The sequence below is a fragment of the Papilio xuthus genome, unplaced genomic scaffold (genome assembly GCF_000836235.2).
Source record: "Papilio xuthus unplaced genomic scaffold, Pxut_1.1 DF826933.1, whole genome shotgun sequence".
Taxonomy (NCBI): domain Eukaryota; kingdom Metazoa; phylum Arthropoda; class Insecta; order Lepidoptera; family Papilionidae; genus Papilio; species Papilio xuthus.
Window position 1 is genome coordinate 5,439,651 of NW_013531716.1, and position 23,092 is coordinate 5,462,742.

A 23,092-nucleotide genomic window follows, 5' to 3' on the forward strand; every position below is an offset into this window, starting at 1 on the left:
CAGATGATGATATGGATCAAGCAAAATATTGATCATTTACTGAGCCCTTTTAAATGTAGTAACAGGCAATTTCTCTGATATTAATGCTGTTCCGTGGTGACCAAATGGCTTTACTTATTATATTTTAAAGAACGCATTATCTAGTCGTGTTGATTCGTATTCTTCTCCGGGTTATCAGAAGGTTAAGATCATTTGGGTTAATTGTTTCTATTAAAATAATCTAGTTATATTTCAGCAATTCGTTTTGCGTTCATTACACTATATAATATTGTGTTATCTATGTCAGGGGTGGCCAACTTTATGAAACCAGAGATCAATTGTTTAGTGATGAAACCCTGTGCGATCAACCAATTACAAACATTTTAAAATCTTAAATGTAACAGCACAGTTCAGTACTAAATTATTATATTTTATTAAAAGGGTAATCATGGCTTACATCCTTAGTTAAATTTATATTAAATTGAGCAGTGCGTCTACTCATCTACCGCTATGTTATGTTTACGTATTTATTTTTAGTGCCTTCATATTATTCAGAGTACTGAAAGTCGCGATCTACTAGTTAGCCACCCCTGATTTAAGCTGTTTTTAATGACAATATGCATCAGTTTCAATGTATCTCATACGTCCAAAGCGGATACTAATCTTAGTTCCTAGTTCTCTATAAGTGTTTTTGCAATTTATCAAGATAAGCTATCATATCTATTAATATATACATTAATTGAGCGATAATTTATATATTTTAAACAACTTTTGGGTATATTTATAATTAAGATAAGAACACAAATTTTTTGGTTGTTATTTTTCTCAATGCTGCATCGCTGCACGTATTTTTCCTAATATCAAAGCGCGTTAATATTGTAATTTCGTCTTATCTTTTATCCCGTTTGAAATATAATTATGTTTAATATAGTCTTTGCTATTATGTTGTTTATTATAATTACAATTCATTAACATCTAAGCTACATATTGGCTTATGTACAAAAATAAACTTTATAACATTCTATATGAATATTTGATTTCATATTTTACATAAAGGGTATCTATACTTTTTTTTGGTATATCTACGTAGAAATATACTCTGGGTAACTGTATCACAATATACTTTTTTTAATATTAGCAGATTTTTGTGTGTAGTAGTAGTAGTAGTGTGAATTGACTAAGACTTCTTGTACCATTCTAACTAAGCTCTATGCTTGTGCTAGGACATGGTTTACGACAACAGTCGAATGGTGGGATTCGAATCCCAGACCACATGATCGGAAATCCGTATCTTAACCATTATATTATTGAAGCTTGTCTTTAAATTATTAAAGAATTTGATGATATTTATATTTAGTTAAATACTTCGTTTTGATAAATTTTCTGTATACTTAATATGTTTATTAGCATTGTTGTATGTTCCGTTCATCTGATCGAGACGACGTAAACACATTGTAACGCATTGACTTGTTATTTAAATTATTGAGCTTTATTATATTATCTGTTCTACGTAAGCAGCCAATGCGCACGATCTGAAATAACGTAAAAGAATCGAATATCGCAGTTTTATTTGTTTGCATTCTACATTGTCGTGATAATCTGTGATGCAATGTAACTAACTACTGTCTTCGTCTTCGTCCAAGCTGCTGACAATATATGACTGATCTCTTTTCTTTAAGTAATATTCTAGTTGAATTCCTGTTTATTAAGTAGTTAAAAACTTTGTAAACACGCCGCGAAGGGCCCGCGAGTTGATTTTTTGGTGACACTTATTTTTTTCTAAAAAAATTTAAACTATTTGTCAGATTATTTCTCCTGCTAATATATCCGTTTATTTGGATAAGATATTTTTATTTTCTTTAGCAACAAGTGGATATTATAAGAAAATCATCAAAAATAGACGACATCGATGACTGGTTTGTAGTACTTTTTAAAATCTAAAATTCTCTGGTACATAATTTTTATACATATGTGTAACTCTAATTGTTTAGCCTAATTAAGTAAATAAAGAGGAATTAAGGGATTTCAGAAATACACTGTTTATTCATGTTTTCTAAGCCTAAGTTACTCAGTGATAGGTTTTTAATGTAGAAAAAAAATTAAATCGGTTTAGTAGTTTATTCGATGCTTACAAAAATACAACAAAACATGAATACAAAAATACAAATGTTCACAATATTTCTTTATAATATTAGTAATGATAAAATGTAGCGCTCACGTAGGACATTGTCTTGAACGAGTACATTAAAAAGTAAAAAAATGAAAGTGAATGCTCGGAAACTTATTTATAGATTTTTAAAAATATATTCGAAATGTATAATATCCAGAAGTTTAACGTTTATTACCATAGGTTTTCAAGGTTACACTTATACAAAATCATACTGTTATCTCTTTCATTATGTTTGTAAAAATTGAGATGCCAATATTATGCAATACATAGCTTAGTAACAGTTGGTTTCTGAGACCAAAATCTATGTTTAAACCCTATCAACAAAACAGCGATAAAAATATGTTTTCAAACTTAGTTTTTTTTTTCATAAAACAGCTGTAATAATGACTATTTAAAATCATATTGAATAAAAAATAATGTGTTTAAAAAATCTCTGTTTTTCATATAATTTTATTCATATACGTTTATATTAACTACATATAGTTTGAAGACATAAATTATTAATAATCGTTATTATGTTTTAGGTAGCACATAACAATTTATTAAACAATTTAAAGTAGAATTAACATAAATAAATATGAATATTAAATTCACTGCAAAAGCTTTAAAACGACCGGAATTCGCGTTGATTATTAAGATTATTATTACAAGTGAATGCTTTATAGTAAATTAATTTACGTTTTGAAAGGCACTTAGTATATAAATAGATATTGGTGCTATCTATTTTTATAAGAACCATTGCAACTTTTAATGTATTTATTTTAGTATGTTTACCTTCTCTTAACCTTCCCGTTTACTTTTAGTTCATCAGATTAACATATATAATAAACTTACAATGCTATTTGCATTTTTATTATATTCCTAAGTTCTTTACATTGTGTTAACTAAGTTTACACCTTTACAACTTAAACTGTTCAATATTTTTATTTTATTTAGTCATTTTTAAAGGTGACACAGTGTTCGAATTAAGTTTTATATATATTAAAATTATACGCAATTACTAAATGCACAATAACTGAACAAAAAATATATATCTTTTTTTTTATATTTTTAAAAAGTTATTTTTGTCATTTTGTGAACCGTGATTTTAGCTCTTTATATCAAACGTTCGTTTTCAATAAAACTGGTCTGCCATTTTTTGTACTAATAGTCGTTTCTCTCAACTTCGTCCACCTGGAATAAAAAACAAAATCTTAATGTGGGGTTACCAGCTAAAAGTAGCCATTTAATAAATGGCCAGCACGATGAGGTGGCCAATTTCCATGAACACAATCATCAAAATCATTCAAAAGTACTACGCCACACCTTTTTTTGTATATTCTAGAACAAAACGAGACAAGTTTTATCTAATTTCAATTCAAATTAAAGTCATTTCCGGGAATTAAATGTATATAAAACGTACAATAATATTGCCATAAAAAAGAATTAGTTAATAGCGCATATTTTCGAATTCGCTAATGTCTTTTGATTTTTATCTTGTGAAATTTGCTAAATATTCTAATCCTTTGTAATATATGCAGCGACGCGAACAAAATCAGAAAATAACATTTCCATGCACTTTTAACAAAATTTAATAATACGTATAGTTTTGTGCTTCCAGTTTATAATTTTATTACTTAATGGTATATTTATATTATTATATCGATATGGTTTAAAATAAATTTTAATTTGATTATAATATTTATCTTTCGATTTTATCGCTTAATTCCATTCGGAATTAAATCAATATTTCAACTTATAAGATGAAAAGACATATATGACATTCTTTAAGATGTAACTCTTTTCATTTTATGTGTCATTATGTGTCTTTATAAATTAATGTTATATATATTTCAATCTAAAGTACTTTATGTTATCTATACCATAGATAAGGTAGTAGGAACCTAAACAGATTTAAGTAAGTTTTCAGTACCGTCGAAAGAAATCAACAAGGGCAAAAATAGCTTTCAAAGTTATGGTAAATTACCCTGATAATTAATAAAAAAAACAATTAAAAAATTACTAATATTAAAACACGACGGGATACTTCAAACGCAACGAAATAAGCGCGCACACCGACTCAAAACATATATTCAAATGTGAGTAAAATGAAACAATGCAATGCTATAACTTTTGTCTATGAGTCAAGAACTACTTATGTAGTAGTGGGGTGGAGACAACACAAGTATTCTACTGTTTAACGGTGTTTCCATTGTATCATCTGTGTTACAACAATATTGCTATCCCTTTCTTTCTCTTTGAAAGAATAAATATAGATAATAATGATCTCATGCAGGTGAACCTTGCGGCGAGGATTTTAATAATTAATTTTCGTTCCAAAAACAAGTCATTCGTTTGTTTTATTCTTCTTCCTCTGTTAAGTTTTGTTACCAAATTGTTTCAGATTTGACTTTAAGATAAAATATTGTGAACAAAGTCTTATTTTGCTTGCAAGATAAAAAAAAAACAAATTACTTTATAGTTTATCTACAATTATTGTTCATAATTGTATATTAATTTTGCATCGATTGAATTACTATGTTTATGTTAAAGTCTTGATGCACCTTTTAAAACCAACGTCAAACTGGGCGTGGCAGTGATTAATGGATTTCGCAGCATATTGTTTTAAATTTTACAAAACAAAAGACTTTTAAAACATAGAAGTTTTATGAAAACTTCTGTTTCTTTTGAACAAGTCCCCCTGTGAAATGTCAAAGACTAGTAAGAGTCGTGGAAATTGAATAATGTAATTTCGGCTTTGACTTGTTATATCTTTGTTGGTAAGTGAAATGAAATTAGTGTTATCTGTATGTAATACGACGTCTCTCTGTTGAGAATATTGTGAAAGCCCAGTATTCTCTGCGGATGCCTTTCGCTCGTTACGATACGAATATGGGGTCGTAAATAAGGCGATGTGGATATTCGAGTTGACTTGTTACCTTTGATATAAGGAACTGTGAATTACTATTGTCCCAAAAAGAATAACAAAAACTTTTTTTAAGAATAACAATTTTTTCAGTATTTCGTTAGCCCGTTGTCTAAAAAAATATTCATCTTGCATTCTACCTATTGTTTGCTAACTTACGATTTTCTACATCTTGTATGTTTTTCATGAATTCCAATGAAAAATGATTAAATGTTAAAACGTTATTTTTTTATATTAAAAGGTGAAACAGAGAAGCGACCGCTGCCCATAGACATCTGTAATCCGCAAGTCAAAGGAGGAGACGCACATAACGAGAATATTTAATTAATAGTACCTGGATGACCGAGCTTTGCTCGGTATTTTTTTTTTAATTGTGTTTTTTAGAAATTATATTTAAGTACGAATTACTAATAAAATGATGAAATATGAATAATATTTTTCGATCTTACCGATAGAAAAAGTTAAGTTTATGTTTAAGTTGATTATCGATAAAACACGAATAAAATGACATTTTCTAAAAATGATTCCTAGCTAGATCGATTTATCGCCCCCGAAACCCCTTATATACTAAATTTTATGAAAATCGTTGAAGCCGATTCCGAGATTCCAGTTATGTACATATATATACAAGGATTGCTCATTTAAAGATATAAGATTCCTATTCCTATGCATCCCCTCTTCCAAAAAACTACTCCTAGAGGACTTTAAACACTAAAATAAGGACTCCGGCACGCACACTCGGCAAATGAAACGCGAAATTACTTCCACATAACGCCTGTCTTGTGTGTGGTCGTGGTATTGCATCAGATATCAGAGTAAAAGATTAATAACCAGTTTTTATGTCCTTAAATGAGCCTTAAGCAAAAAGAGACGATTAACTTTATAATTTAGAGCATAGCTGTATAATTTAGAGTTATCCCAAAAGATTGTATTGATTAAAATTGACGAGGAATTGACCTTTTTACTTCAACCTTGTTGTAATAGACGAATATGTAACGATACGGATGTGTTATAAAATTAAAAGATCAAATGCAAGCTATTGCAATTTTGTAATCGGTTGTAACCTTTACTTGGAGTGTTGTTGACAAAATATCTTGTTTGTAAAGATTAATGTTCCGATTTTTTTTTGTTTAATTTATTACAACATATCTAATATATTTTCGAATATTTCTTTTTTAATTAAAATGCAATATTAATATATCAATTTTGTCATTATCATCGTAAAGGTATCCTCAAGTATGTAGTAATGGTAGGTGGGCTAATTTAATAGGACAAATTCCACATTCATCAATTTTATCTTCATAGTGAGGTGAGCTTAAAAACATCGATTAAATTGAATAAATCGATTCGGACTTCAAACATATGTGAATCGAATTCAATTGTTATGAAATATCCATGTTTTTCATTCTTAGTGGTTAAAAAGAAATAAGTTTCACGGACGCAACATTGTAACGTCATTCGAATGACATTTTTATAGTAAAAAAGCAAATTAAATTTGTAAAAATTTAAACAAATATGTAGTAACCTAAAAATATTTTATGCCCACTGTTACAAGATTTTTTGTGGAATCTTGGCGAAGTGTCAAATCTGACATATTGAATTTGCTATAGAATAAAACCATAAACACTTGACCTGGCCTAATCTAAATGAGAGCCATAAAAAAATAATTTAATGGAATCGATTCGGACTTCAAACATATGTGAATCGAATTCAATTGTTGTCAAAAGTTGGAAAAAAAATCGATTTAAAGACATCATCCTGTAGTTTTCATTTCATATTCATATTTCCTCATCTAATAAGTGTTTAATTTAAAATGTAAAAACTTTTAGATACGAATGTAAACATTTATTACATATATTGAAATAATGTGACATTCATTAAAATTAATTTTAAATCATAATGTCAAATAGATTGAAAAAAAACACATATAAAATCATTAAAATGCATTGATATTTATACCAAGATATTGATTTAGAGATTACAATCTAAGTTTTTATACAGATGCAGTTGTATTAAAATACTTGTTATTTTATAATGACAATGATTAACATATTCATTTATTAAAAATAATATGTTTATTGATTAGCTGTTACATACGATGTCCTTGTTGAGTTTAAGAAATTCAACCTTTCATTACATCCTTTAGATTACAGGTTTAATCTTACTTATTACTTTTTTTTTATATCATATGGTGGCACGAGCGTGCGGCCACCTGAAATCGCTGAAATAGCGAAGTAACCGTTGCCCATGGACATACGCAGTTGCATATGCGTTGCCTACCTTTAATCGTCGGAGGAGAGGATGCACAGAAAGAAAACATTTTCCCTTCCCATGCATCCTTTCATCCGGAAAGTCCACTTCCACTTCACATCCTTTCCTTATAAGAAAAAGGGTGGGAAGTGAAAGATGACTGAATTAGGCCTCCGGGACGCACACTCATCAGACGAAACGCGGAATTGCTTCCACTTCACGCTTGTCTTCTGTGTAGTCGTGGTATTTCACCTGCCCAGCCGGGCCAATTCGTGCGAAGATGTTAAAGCGGGCTCTACCACTGTTAACTTATCTTACTAGTATTATAAATGCGAATGTTTAGATGGATGGTTGGATGTTTGTTTGTTTGAAGGTATCTCCTGAACGGCCCAACAGATTTCGATAAAATTTGTCAAGGATTTAGAACATAGTCTGCAAAAACACATATGCTACTTATTAGGTTTTTTTGTAATTCCGCGTCGAAGGAGTCGCGGGCGACAGCTAGTTTTCAATAAAATAGATTTAATTAATGCGTCATTAGCTTAGGTTTTATTAAATGATGAACTCAACTCAAATTAACATGTGAAAGTCCTGGTTCAATCCCCGCAGTAGACCAATGTGTTAACAATGTTCGAATTTTATATGTACATTTATAGGATATTCTTACGGTAAATATCTTGATGCAAATTTCACATCACACATGAGTCAATTTACCTCAATTCACCAAGTCATCCCTAACTAAGGGTAGGCTCCCATCCCCTCAGTCCTGACGTATATTGTGATGATGATGAACTCGGACTAGGCTAGGGTAGTTGACTAAGGCAAAGTCACCCCCTAACTTAGGGTACGACCCGAGCCTTCGGTGGAGACGACCATAGATTTTTTTTATCTTACGAAAATAGAAAGTTTGTCTGAAAGTTCGAGCCTGTGCTAAGTAGTTTCGGATGTCTTGAAATTGAAATTGAAAACCAGTCAATAAGTTTTTATTTATGAAAACGAAAGAAGAATATAAAATTAGTTTCAATAAAAAAGGGTTGCTTTGGTTTATCACTATTAGTGTTATTTCTACATCACTTGTAGCTGGTTTTTAATTAACCTAGTTTTTTGTAAGATGCTTCTCACTTTCATTGAAAACATAAATGTAGAAGACATAAAAATATTTAGTTTTTTTTTTGCTAGGAATACATAATTATAGTCTATTACGTAATGTTTAGAAAAAAAGCTATTACTTTAATTTTATGATTCATAAAAAATTTAAAAGATAAAATAAATTGATTAGTCAATGTTCTGCGCAGATTCTTATTCTGATTAGGTCAAAGTTTATTTTTATTTTTTAAATTAAGAACTATATTTTGATGTTCCAGGTATTGTTTCCTTGAAAGTACTATGAATATATGAAAACATTATTAAATTTTTTCTTGATAAAAATTTCATGGTAATAAGATACTCAGTATGTATTAAGTTTCGAAGTATTATTTTTTTTCTGTGACGGGCGTTGTAATTTGGTAAGCAGACAAGACGCGCCGTGTTGTTCAATTTAATAATAAAGGACCTGGCCAATTTTACCCGAGGCACTTGTAGACTACAGTAGGGTAACCATTTTTTATCAGATATTTACCTTTTCATGGATGACATTAAAAAAACGTAGAAAAAAAGCACAAACTCGTAGACTTATTTCCTTATAAATCTTATAAATAATATCTAATAAAAATGTATATGATAAATAAAAATGATGAAAGAAAACCGATTTGAGGCGAGGCAATAAATATCTTTGTGAAGATTTAATAAAAGCTTGTTCGAGATTTATAGGTACCTATTAAATATTAAGTCCTTGTAAACATTGATATTACACCATATTATTGTATAATATAAACCCAAGATAATGCTAGTTTTATAAATTCGTTGACCTTAAACAAAAGTATATAAATATATATTTAGAAACTTGCACGTGACAACCCTGGACGGAGTGCTATCGTCCCTCGCGAGTGCCACAATTTCCCTGCAGTCGCCACTTGAACGAGCCAGAAGAGCGCACCAATTATACGAAGCAAACTTCTATTTATTATTCAGCATCCGCGCATTGCGATTGGCTCATTCACAGCGTTTTGATCACTCGATTGGTCACAATTACTTGTTATTTTGTAAAGTGCTCGATTATTGATCTAATAAAGTTAATAGCCACTTTTTTCTATTAGCCCAACAAATGTTAGAGTCCATTGTGTTCATTTTTATTGAAGCCATGCAAGTCAATTGGTTTCTGTTCTAAATTGAATTGAACAACCGTATCATATACACTTGTGATCTTGTTTAAATGACTTTCCCCTGGAGTAAAACATTAAAAAAGATATCTCATTTTTTGACGATAAATAATATTACTAGCAATCGCCTGCGACTCTGTCCGCTCGGCATTAGAAAAAAAAAAACTTAATCAGTAGTCTTGTTCCAGGGTATGCTCTAGATCTATGCAGCCGTTCTGGAACTTCGGACAAACATCCATACGTCCATACATCCAAACATTTACATTTATAATGGTAGATGTTTTATAAGGTTGGATGTGTTTAAGGTTTTGACAGTCATGGTTAAATATTATCTTGCATTGGTAAACAAAAGAAAGCGACAACGGTCAAAGTTATAAATTGCTTGACACAAAGGACAAATAAATGAGATTCAAGATTGTTTTCATTCCCTTAATCTAATTGTAAACACTGACCCCTATAAATAACAAGTAATGCTTCGGACGTATTAAATTAGAGTTACCATAAACCCACGGATGAAATCGAATAATGTAATGTAATAAATTAAATAAACATAATATTCAGATTGTAATTTCATAGACCGGCTTCTTATCAATAGTAACAATAACTTTCTTGTTACTGAGTTACAAAATCCTGTTAATCATTTAGCCGCGTTGTGGAACAGTCTGTTCTTGGCGATACTTCCAATCCAATACGACTTAGGGACCTTCAAGAAGTGAGCATACCGTTTCCTTCTACGCATCTGCAGTTCATCTCGTGTTGCAGATGTTCATGGGTGTTGTTGATCACCACGGTGTTGTCTTATAAAAAAATATCCTGTCATCTCTTTTACCTGTCTGTGACTACGGATAACATTTCTAATTTTCTTCAAAATAACAGACAGATAACACTATGTTTTATATAAGTCCTGGCAGTGGGAACTTAGAAAATAAAGACCTGTTCTCTTTTCCGATACGTGCAGGTAACATCACGATGTTTTCCTTCATCGTAACAACGTCGGATAAATGTACATATGTAAATCGGTAATCGAAAAACACATTGATACATGGCGGGATTCGAACCCCAGGACCTGCAGATTGCAAGTCAAGTGCTTGACCACTGAGCCACCGACGCTCCTAGAGTCATAATATTAACATATTTTACAAGCTTATACTCGACTATCAACTAACTGTTCTTGATACTTTAAAACTAATCGATTCTGAATTTATATTCTTGTAACATAGCTGCAACATTAGTTATGGCAAGAATTATCCAAGGTAGCTATCATACATTGGTTCCACTTTACAACATAATTGTTGAAACACGGTTGATGCATAACAAGTTACTGTTATGTCAATTAATTGCAGAACTGATAATTACTTAGTACTCAGTGCTTATCTTCTCAATTGAAATTTGATTTTTTGTATACACTTCTTGAGCGCACCAGAATGTTGAAATGTCCATTATTTAATGTAGTTTTCACGTTTTTAAAGGCGATAGCAGATCAACAGTGAGTTTTAACAGTGGTAGAGCATGCTTTAACATCTTCGCACAAATTGGCCCGGTTTGCCCGGTGAAATACCACGACCACACAAAAGACAGGTGTGAAGTGGAAGCAATTCCGCGTTTCGTCTGATGAGTGTGCGTCCTTGAGGCCTATGTAGTCCTCTTTCTCCTCCCACCCTTTGTCTTATAAGGAAAGGATGGGAAGTGAAAGTGGACTTTCCAGGTGAGAGGATGCATGGCATCCTCTCCTTCGTCGATTAAAGGTAGGCAACGCATATGCAATTGCGCATGTCTATGGGCAACGGTCACTTCCCTATTCCAGCAATTTTAGGTGGCCGCTCGCTCGTTTGCCACATTATGATATAAAAAAAATCTTTTTTTGTTTATGCGTTCTATTTTGAAAAAGAACACTTGATAGTAGCCAAGCAACTTTTTGTACCTACAAACTAATGAGTTAAAATCTATTTACACGTTTTTACTTACATTAAAAAGTTCTGTATTAACTTTAAATAGATTGATAAGTTTTTGTGGGTGCTACGTATATGAAAATTCAATCTTTATGTGGGATAGTTAGCATGCGCATGTTTGTGCACATTGGTGATCGAGTATGTTTAAGCGCGTTATGCGCTAGGCAGACTTACTGAGCGTGCAGAAAAGTGCACATGGTATCTTGCCTCCCAATCCCTTTATGTCCCAGCGAGACCTAAAAATTTTTTGGACATTATCTCTTGAAATATTTCGAGCCACCATAAAGTTTGGATAGCACTATAGTTTAGTAATTGGATGTGATACACTCGAAACATGTTATTGGATCTTCTGACTAAGCGGAATGTGTAAGAGCGATGCCCTTGTGGATTTAGAGACTTGATGATGATGGATACGTAACACAGTTGAGACTTTTGCGGTAACGAAAAAGTGATCAAAGGAAAGACGGATTGAATATATCAGATTATATAAAAATAGGAACAATTACATGTAAAAAAATCGTCCTTTTTATTGTAGAACTGTTATTATCATATTATAGTTTACAAAATGATACTAAAGACAAAAAATTCAATTTGAACTGTGATTGTTCTCGTGATGTTAGAAATATTACGTAATGATAAAAGTCTTTGACACGTCGTGTCGGGTAAGCAACAAAAAGAAATGTAAAAACTTGATGGCTATCTTAGACTTACGCCACTTTTCGATTTGTCTTGCATTCCTTACAGCCATGAAATGCTCCGTGAGACGATATCGATTTTTAATTACTTTCTTGTTCAACTACAAAGGTTGTACCGTAAAATAAAAAAAAGCAACAAATAAAACAATTATTAGATTTCAAAGATTAATTAGCGTGCGCTATTACAATGATTATGAAATATTATTATTTATTTAAGTTTGATTTTTTCTAAATTAAAAAGTAGGATACTATGACAATGACTGGTATTATAGCAAACACCTCAGTCTCCCTAGTGAATTGTGACTACAAGCGTTGTAAATTGCTTAACACGTCGGGAGGATAAAAAAAAATAGTGACAGTAATTATTTAAAAAAATGTTTGAACTAAGTGTTGTATTAAGAATACATCTTTAATCTATGTCGACTTAATTTAGGTGAGCAGTTTTTATGAGTTTATCTTTAAAATATGTCTGATGAATCAGAAAACTATAGGTGACATAACTTTATATTCTCACGAGGTCAAGCTGTGTGAGTCAACTTATAATGACTTTAAAACCCTCCATCGCAGTGACTTATGTAACACACTCGGCGATAATATGTCATATATGTATTTCCTTTTTTCGTATATTTTCTTATTAATAAGTTCTTCATAAAAATATGAATGAACCTACGTGTTTTATTTTTGTCTAAGGCATTGTCATAGAGGTTATTAGATCGTGAATTTGTTTATATATTATTTAATGTATTTCTTATAATGTTTTCTATCTCAAACTATTTTTGAACATCTGCGGTATTTTTAATTAACATTTAAATGCATTCTACTCAAAATAAACAGACCTAAGATGGCAATAGCTTCGAAAAGTATAATTTTATTTCCTGATTTTATATAATTGGCATCAAATGAAAGGATCGGATATTGATTTAGGTAGTGATTAAACATCGATGAATCAGACGCTGAAAATAAGTGGAGGCATTAAATTTTTTTTACGCCATTTTATTACATACGACCGTTTCCAATTAGTTATCTCCGATGTTACGTAGAATTGCGTCTTGGCGCGAGGCTCGATCCCGTTAAATTGCATCACAATTGTATCGAGAGCAAAAAGCTGCTCGTCATCTCCTCCCATCGGCTCGATACACGTAACGACAGAATGATTGAGCCAAGTGGAATGCACTGACGCTTTTTATATCGACTCCAACGAAATTACATTAACACGTGTGTGATGATTGAACTTTTGATGAGTATAGCATGTACTATATCTTAAGGTCTTAATGCTTAATACCTTTACTAATTTACTGTTTAAATAGTATGTAATTACGAGTATAAAGTATATAAAACTTTGAGCACTTTTCGAAGTTTTAGGTAGTGTCAATTACACCATGAAAACAACGACCTGAAATCATTTACACTTCAATAAATTGAGTTTTCCCTCACGGTTCATTAAAATATTAATTAATTTATTTATAGTCATGATTAAGTATGATATTCAAATACTATTTTCGTCTGTCAATATTATATTTTTTTAAATAAACAGTTCTCCCTGGATCGTATCGCATTTAAAATATTGAGTGACATTTAAAATTTTCATTTGCAGTTTGTATTTGAATGTTTCTTTTTGGGCTGATCTGCCCACCGATTAAGCGGTCCGATGGTAATATATTTTTTATTCTATAGCCATGATCAGCTCAATGGGAAATATCCTTTGATTTATATGAACAGAATGACTGCTTTTTTCTTCAATGCTTTTCATTTATAGTCGAGAAAGTTGACTTACTATTATAATCATTTCGATGAAGTGTTATTTGGGGATCACAATGGAGTTAAGTGGAAAAGATATAATAGCCATTAACTGTATAATGTTCAATTTTAAGTGGTAATGAAATTTAATTCTTTGACTGGACGTGATAATAAATTTAAGTCGGGAAATATTTGTCATTGTTTTTTTCATTGCCTATATGATTACATTATTGATAATTTTTAATGAATGACTATTAGAAGAAAACAGTTTGCTTTAACAGCGTTATGGAAAGAATGTCAGTTGTTATTTCTCACGAACGGCCTGATTCTATAATCATCTAATTGACAAGAAATTGCTTTGACGTCATATTCGTAAGGGTTATGTTAAGTTAATAAACCGTACTTAAAACAATTAACGAAAAATAATTACTGTATTACTCTTAAAATACAGTTAGACATTGTATTGTACACGTGTTTTAAACCTGTGACCGCCGGTGATTATTATTATGAATTTCAAAGTGGTTTTAAAAGTTTAAGTTTTGACTATAAATGTGTACCACGAAAACTCCTGTCAATATAGTACTTTGTTCTTTAGTTGCCAAGATCGTTAACTACGCTTGTTCATATTTAAATAATCGTGATTTTTGTTTATGTCTAATATATGTTTATGGTAAATGAGTTAACATAATGTGGCTTAGTAACAATGTTTCACATACATTTTAGTTTAAACTTACGTCAACCTTTTTTACCATGACTATAACGTATGGAGCGGATTTTTAGACAAATCATGGCTATTGAAAACAGACGACGATGAAGGAAGTAGTGTGGTGATACATATTTATAGTGGAATATATATAACCACTTTGACGTCCATAATGTTCTTTGCCGGGTTCCAAAGGGTTAAAACACGTGTTTAACTAAATTGTGTCTAACTAATTTTTTTGGGCATTACAGAATATGTTTAAGTTAAAATGTAATTTTAAAACTACTACGGAATGGGGACTAGAAGCGGGGCAATGGAAGGAAAATTAGTATTTATAAGAAAGTTCTATTATTTCAAATGGCTAAATATTAAATACCCTATTAGAATATTACGTCTTTTATTTACAATTTAAGTTTTTTGTTGTCGCTTTAGTACAATGACCAAAATATTTGTTTTTATTATAAATAAACGTTTAAAAAACGCTTTAATTGCTTCCAACTGTAAACTCTCGCGTTAAGGGTTGGTAAAAAATTTAAAACACAGTAATGACACGATATTATACGGCCAGCGGACTGTTTTATTTGGACAAAGGCCGAACTTAACCGAATTTTAATGACCGCTACGAAATTATAGACGTTGAAAAATTCTTATTGCGTTCAACTGATGCCGGAATTTGGATGGACGCCAATTTGTCTGATTCAATTTGTTATTTAACCCGCAAGTGATTATCGCTTACTCGACTACGCGGATAAAGGTACGCGTCCATTGGCCCGCACCGGACGCACCGCACGGACGGCCCGCAACGGAAAATTGCCAATTACCATAGCGATTCCATAGCTATTTCACATAGCATGCCTCCTTTATCCGCGCCGCGTCGAAAGACGGCATTTATCAACAAGCAATCCGTTGCGGGCCGTGTGTGTGGTGTCAATGGACGCAAACATCAAAGCTCACCTATTGTTTTTGTTTTTTTTTGTTATTTTAATAAATAAAAGAAATACGAAATATTTTGAATTTTACGACCGAATCGGATAATGACGTTGATATCTGATTACATTAATTTGATGACTATTATTTTAAAGTCATTAAAATGGTCATATACATTATGTATGCATGTCGAAACAGTTGTATCAACATATTGCCAATTCTGTTTTTGGAACGTTAATGAAAAGGATAGTAATATGTCTTCATACAAATATTTTTAATGTGGAAACCCACAGTATAGTGATAAAAATACAGAACTAATTACCATAATATAAACCCCGTAATGAAAACTCATTTGAAATAACCTTCTTGGTACTCCGAGTTTATCTACAAGTAGTCCTTCAAGTTCCATTACATTCATGGGTTTCATTATATTTTATGACGTCACGCCTTCTTGACCACAGGCTTGCAATAATCCGGAGTGTATAAGATAGGATCTGGGTCCCTGTCCTTTAATAACTGTGATTGGTCCACAGAACCCGCAGTAAAGCCCATTTCATTGCGAGTACTTGATGTTGGCTCATTTGTGTTCAAGTCGTATACGACAGATAAAAGACTGGACTCCTGATATAATTATACTAATGAAACGTTCTGTCGGCTTAATTTTGTTATAAGTCTAAGGTAAGGATGAGAAGGGAATGTTTATTTTATTAATAAAGTTCATCATTACATTCACATGTCTAGAGTAATACAACTTTGTGCTACGAAGTATATCGGTCATGTTGGTCGCTTGATTCACTAGTTTAAGTGAATTCCAACCGCTCTTTGTCAGCATGAATTGCGAGCCGGGAACAGTTCTATCGACCTGAGTTAGTTAAATCTTTGCCCGTAAGCGGGCTTTGTTTGACCCGACAACTGATGTGTTTGTAAGTTGTTAAGTGTCGCAACCTAAAGCTTTCAATGGATTGAATCGAGTTGTGAATGTGTTATATTTTTAAAAACGACTTTCGTCAGTAAACCCTTAAATTTTATAATAAAAAATTAAGTATTTTTGAATACTGAACAATGTGTTATCTATTTCATAATTCTAATCTTAATAAGAAAGAATATATAGAAGATATTTAAATGTATTAATTTTAAAAATTAAATCTAAATTGAGAAGTTAAAAAAGTCTTTATTTTGATAATCGTTGAACTTAACAGATGGCCAGTACAATTAGTGCATTTAAAAAAGGAACCCTGTAACAATTAGCAATGACAAAACAATTAGGGTTGCCATCAAGAATACTAATTCGCCACTTAAGCTGCGACGGGGTACGTGCTGAATAAAGTGGAACATTGGAGATAAAGAAAGCGTTAATTGCCTCCTCTATGTGTGGGTGACGAGTATTGTTACTTAAAGCATTTAGCCTGTCTTTCAGCTGCTCTCGAGTCTCAGTGTTGCAATTGACAGCTGTCAAGCGTTAGACTTCGAACACTATGTTACCATGTATCGGAATAAATTATGCAGATTAAATTGGAAGGGACATTTATGGTCTTGTTAAATGTATAACATTTAATTAATAATTATAGTTATTTTTAAGGTTAAGTTTTCAAGGTTTCATGACAATTTTTAATGAATAATATGTTGCTTCATTAAAAATTGTAAGTGAAACCTTGACAGCTGAGTTACACAAACATATTATTGTTTAGCTTATGATTTTTTTCTTTTGTTTTATCGACGTCTTAAATATTGTAAACAAGAAACAAATGAGAATTAAATTTTTAATGAATATAAAATAAGAATGAATTAAAATACATATGTAGAACGTCATCAATTCTTAATCACTCCTTTAATTTTACCAAAATAAAATGTGACATTTTCAATTAAAAAATAAATATTTAAGTACACAAACATTATTTAATTAAACGTGAGGTTCTGGTCTTTTTATTAAACATATCGCCATCCCCGTCTTTTATCTTCAACAAAACAGAGATAACAATATTTTTTAAACGAGGTTTTTGGTCTGAGAAACCGACGGTTAGGGTTGATGACGTTCTATGTAGGTTAATTTATTCTTATTTCCATTCATTTAAAATTTAATTCTCGTTTGTTTCTTGTTTACAATATTTAAGACGTCGGTAAAACAAAAGAAAAAAAAAATTAGATTGAAAACAATAACATGTTTGTGTAATTCAGTAATCGAAGCGCCAGTAGCCTAATGGTTACAGTACCGACATCCGATCACGTAGCAGTGGGTTCGAATTCACTATTTGACTATGATGAACCATAGTAGCACAAGTCTAGAGTTAATTTGAAATAGCTTAAAATAAATATTAGTTAACGTATGTGTTTAAAAAATTAAAAAAAAATCTTTTATTACCTTAATATCATGTTGTCCTTCGCTTCGATCCAAAGTCAAAATTATGTAAACAGAAGAACGCTAATTTCCATGGTAGCTTCGCTATCAGATATTAAGATATCTTTATTTTTAATTATTTTCTGAAAATTTTGAGATAAAGTGAATATGTTCTAAAATATCTATAGGTAATCTATACATATTTATATTTATCTATACTCTATACTTTTATTAGAGGTATGATTTGTATTTTTGTAATTAACGAATAAAAATTCACTAAGTGACAAGCTATAAAACATAGTTGTGAAAAATACAGTAGTATATTTAGTTTTTAGTAATAGTAGTAATATAGAGAATATAGTGAGAAAACGTAAAAATATTTTGGACTTTCTTACGTTTAAGTGTTGGTATTTGAATAGGGAATAGTGTCAGCGTATTTATGTGTATGTGTGCAGATAAGTTGTGTGGGTAACGTGTGTATCGAGAGCTAATTAAAGATGACGTGTCTTCGTTTTTGCAACTCGAAGCTGCGTCGCGACACAAATTGCAATGATAATTTTGTTCTGTATTAGTAGTTGTATGCTTAGATATATGGAACGCTATGTGTGTTTGTTTGTGTGTGACAGTGATCTATGTACTGTTAGGATGAAAATCCGACACTTTGCCGGAGTACTGGGCAACACTAGCCTTACTAAAATGTCGACGTTTATGTTTCCTTCCTAATCATTCTGTCGCTCAATCTTGTAACGAAAGCGCGACATTCACGCCAAAAGATACTAACTAATCTATATATATATAAAAGAAAGTCGTGTTAGTTACACTATTTATAACTCAAGAACAGCTTTACCGATATGGCTGAAAATTGGTGAGGAATTAGCTTAGAGCCTGGAGTCGGACATAGGATACCTTTTATTCATTTTTTTTTAAATCTATGCCTTGAAGAGCTGCTTTTCATTTAACTTACTAATATTATAAATTAGAATCGCGGGCGATAGCTAGTACTATATTAAAATACACATCGGTGAACTTCATAAGTAGTTTAACAGTGGTAGAGCCCGCTTTAACATCTTCGCACGAATTGGCCCGGTGAAATACCACGACCACACAGAAGACAGATGTGAAGTGGAAGTAATTCCGCGTTTCGTCTGATGAGTGTGCGTCCCTAATTAAGTCCTCTTTCCCTTCCCACCCTTTTTCTTATGAGGAAGGGTTGGGAAGTAGAAGTGGACTTTCCGGATGGGAGGATGCATGGAAAGAGAAAATATTTTCTTTCTGTGCATCCTCTCCTCCGTCGATTAAAGGTAGGCAAAGCATATGCAATTGCGTGCGTCTATGGGCAACATTCACTTCGCTATATCAGCGTTTTCAGGTGGCCGCTCGCTCGTTTGCCACCTTATGATATAAAAAAGTAGTGTTTTGTATGTTTGAATCAAATTCTGACTTAAAGTTCATAAAAATCGATCTTACCGTTTTTTAAGAAGACGAGTTTGTTAGTAAAAACTACATGTTATATATTCTAATGTGTTCAAATGTATATTGTGCCAGTGTCATTTATAAAATATGCTTACTTAAAAGTAAAATTAATTACATGGGATACTATAATCTGTACTAATTTACTAATTTAAAATTTTATTCATAATTCAATATTAGCGTAATACAAACATAATTCGATTTTTTTTATTAAAATGTATAAAATAAAATCCGGCGAAATAAATAAAAATAATTGTATACATTGTTTATAAGGAAAGTATTTGTTGTCAGGCAACTATGTTATAAATATAGGTTTAACCTTTTTTATTTTATAAATTGCACTGTATATAAACCCATAAACTTCCTGTATAGAACAAAAAGAAAGGCCTCAAGGTTGATCTTTGTTTTATTTAAAAAAAAAAACCAAAATACAAAGAACAAATATAATACGTAAATACCAGCTTCTCTAGTTCTATGTTAGTTTGTTATTGCTTACGATAGCTTTGCAAGTTCAATACAATATTCGTTTTTTTTCATATCTAGCTGAACTCTACGTCATTGACAATTTGAAATTGTCTGAATTAAAATCTAAATATTGTCAAAGATTTAAGCAATACGAACTTTAAACGCGTTTTATTCATATAGATAATGATTTCTCGTGGTATTTAAAGATTGAAAATTTCACCTAAAATCTTATATATGTTTATGTAACATATATGTATATGTTAAGCTGTATGTGATTTAATTTTAGTCGACCTTAAACCTATTTATTTTACAACTTTTAAAGTAAACAAAGTTAACATTTAATAAACATTAAAAAAATTAAAACATTGTATTTTGTATTTTCAAAACAAATATGATATTTAATTTTTTTGAAATTCAAATCATAACTTGATTAATATAAATAAAAAAAACATAAATAATATGTACAAGAGGCGGCTATATAACATTTATTTAAAGCGTGCTGTATTCTACTATTCGAGCGGTATCATTTGATGCCCATAATGAGGTTGCTTATATGTCATCAGTTCTAAAGAAACTAAACTCGACTAAGTTCTAAGTTCGAAAGTACTAAACTCAATTATTAAACTTGACCTAAACAAATAAATAAACATCGAGTGATATCAGCAAAACTTTGAAAGCAGTCATAACTTTTTGCAAAGAAAACAACTACATTGATAAACAATCTGTTTTTCCGGAGAGTTGTCGAGAGTTTTGATATTGTAGAACACGGTGTGTCGCATCTCGGTGTTCCGAGCTATTAAGTCCAGATAAATGACATCTCGTGTCTGGCAGTCGACCAGATCACTCTTCACATCTTTGTTGCGAAAAATTGTTTGCAATTGTTATTAGTCTAGCCAGCTTATTAACTGTAATAGTTCTTACAACTTTACCTTATAACAGAGATGGCGTATAAGATATCCAACTACAGGATATGTGGAATTAAAAAAGTAGAAAAAGTTATGAACATTTGGTAATTTTAGCTACTATAATTTTTTCCATACCATGCCATCCAAAAATCTCTGTCTTTCATTTGATTGGATATTCCAGAATGTTTGATTTACAATTTAACCTTTTTCTTATCTGTGATCGAATTTAATAAATATTTTATAGTATCCCTAGTATACACTTGTCCTCAAGACAGCAAACTGATTAAATTTTAAGTCACTTTCAAAACTTTCATTCGATCTTCAAAGTTTATAAAATATTAACACATTGGCAACTTGAAGTTTAACCGCGAACCCTATCTCTATTTATACGTATTCAGAATGTCACTCACATTGTTCACATTGGAAACCTTATAAAATACAGCTGTTATACTGATATGTGTTTCTGTCCTTCTTTCTTTCATAGAGTAGAAATGAAATAGAACTATCGATGAAGGGCGAATTTTATCAACTTACATTGGCGACAGGGCATGACATGACGCCGTCGCTTGCGTGACCTCCTGTTACAACACCATGTATCCCTAAACTCCAATTTTATAAAGTTAATGCAATTCATCTGCTGCCTTATTGCTATAATAATAAGGCACTTTTTGTATATTAGATATAAATGTATATTTGCTTCTTGTTTGAAAATCATTATCATAGTAATGCGTCATTGTCCAAATTGCAGCTCTTGTTTAAATGACTCATAAACTTTGATAGTAAACAAAATTGAAGCAACCGCACAAACTGAAGCCACGCAATAAATATTGAAGACAATGGCCATAACAGAACAACTATAACTTTTATATGCATTTTTTATGCCTGCATTTTATAGTTTGACATATTCCGCGACCGTCGGTTCAGTTTTATTTGTTCCATAGTTATAAAACTTATAGTAGTAAAGGAAAACGATAAATTATTAGCGCATTGTGTTAGGCTTCTTATTTTTATTTATCATTTTCCACAGGTCGCGTGAATAAAGTCATTTTTCAACATTCAGACAGGGAGAAGCATGGTGGTGATTAATCGTTTCGTTTAAAAATATTCGTGGAAAAAACTATACGGTTATTTTCAGTCGAGATCAAAAACGGTAGAAATCAATTTTGATTTAGACTAAAAGTTTTTATCGTTTTTGATTTTTGTCAGTCCGTGAACCAGTGAACAAATCGTTTGATTTATTGTTAGCTCGTTCCATTGTCACGAGGATTTTTATCGATTTATTCCTCGAGTTTTAAATTTTTTTAAACCAGGATTGTGTTCTATACCAGTATTTTGTACTTACATTTGCATACTAGAATATTCAAAATATAAGTTATCGATTATTCAATATCCAAACTGTTAAAAAGAAAATCTGAAAATGAGCTAGTGTATTGACTCAACACTGGCCTTGTTAAAATGTCCACGTATGTGTTTCTCGTGTTGACATTCATTCTAACACTAGACTTAGTAACGAAAGCACGTAATTCAAGCCAAAGGATTGTAACGAATAATGTCTAAAAATACTTAAAACTTATTTGCTGATATTTGATAGTCAAGATTTTTTATGGAAAGCGAAACCAAAGCAAGATGATAAATGTATTGATGACTAGCAACGCCATCTGGTATGTTTTTCCAGTACTACAATAATCAGATTTAGTAAACTTCCACCATACTGTAAAATCTTTCTGCATTTCCCTTAGGTGGATATAAAACTTAGTAAAACATAAAGCACTAAACATATAGTCAAAGAATAAATCTTTTGTTTTAAAGTTATATACATTAACACGATTGGCAATTTGTTGTTAAAGTTTGAACTATCAAACTTTCTAGTTATCGAAGGAAAGTAATAAGTTTTAACAAGACGTATTAGTAGATTGGAGAAAGTTGCAAACATATTCTTAAATCATTAGATCTTAACTAGATACTCAGACGTGTAGAACGACCTGTATTAACATGAGACTAGTATACACTGTATTATAAAGAACTCTTTGACCCTTACATCTGTAAAGCCCCAGTTTCACTAAGAAACTATCCGCACAGTTCTGGATGTGTGCAAGCTATTTAGATTATATTATAAATGTTGAAATAACAGTCGCATGAAGCTTGATTCGCGCGGCTAGTCGTGTTAGTGGGAATGAGGTTTTAGCTGAGTTCGTAACACAAAAAATAACATTCCTTACACCGCTGTAGAGTCTAAGCTTTGTTTTTAATGTAATTTACTCGCCTTTGTTCTCCGCGATGCTTTGATGGAACGCGAAACGGAATGGGTCCTTTAAGCTTTTATATTTCGAAAAAAGGAAAAAAA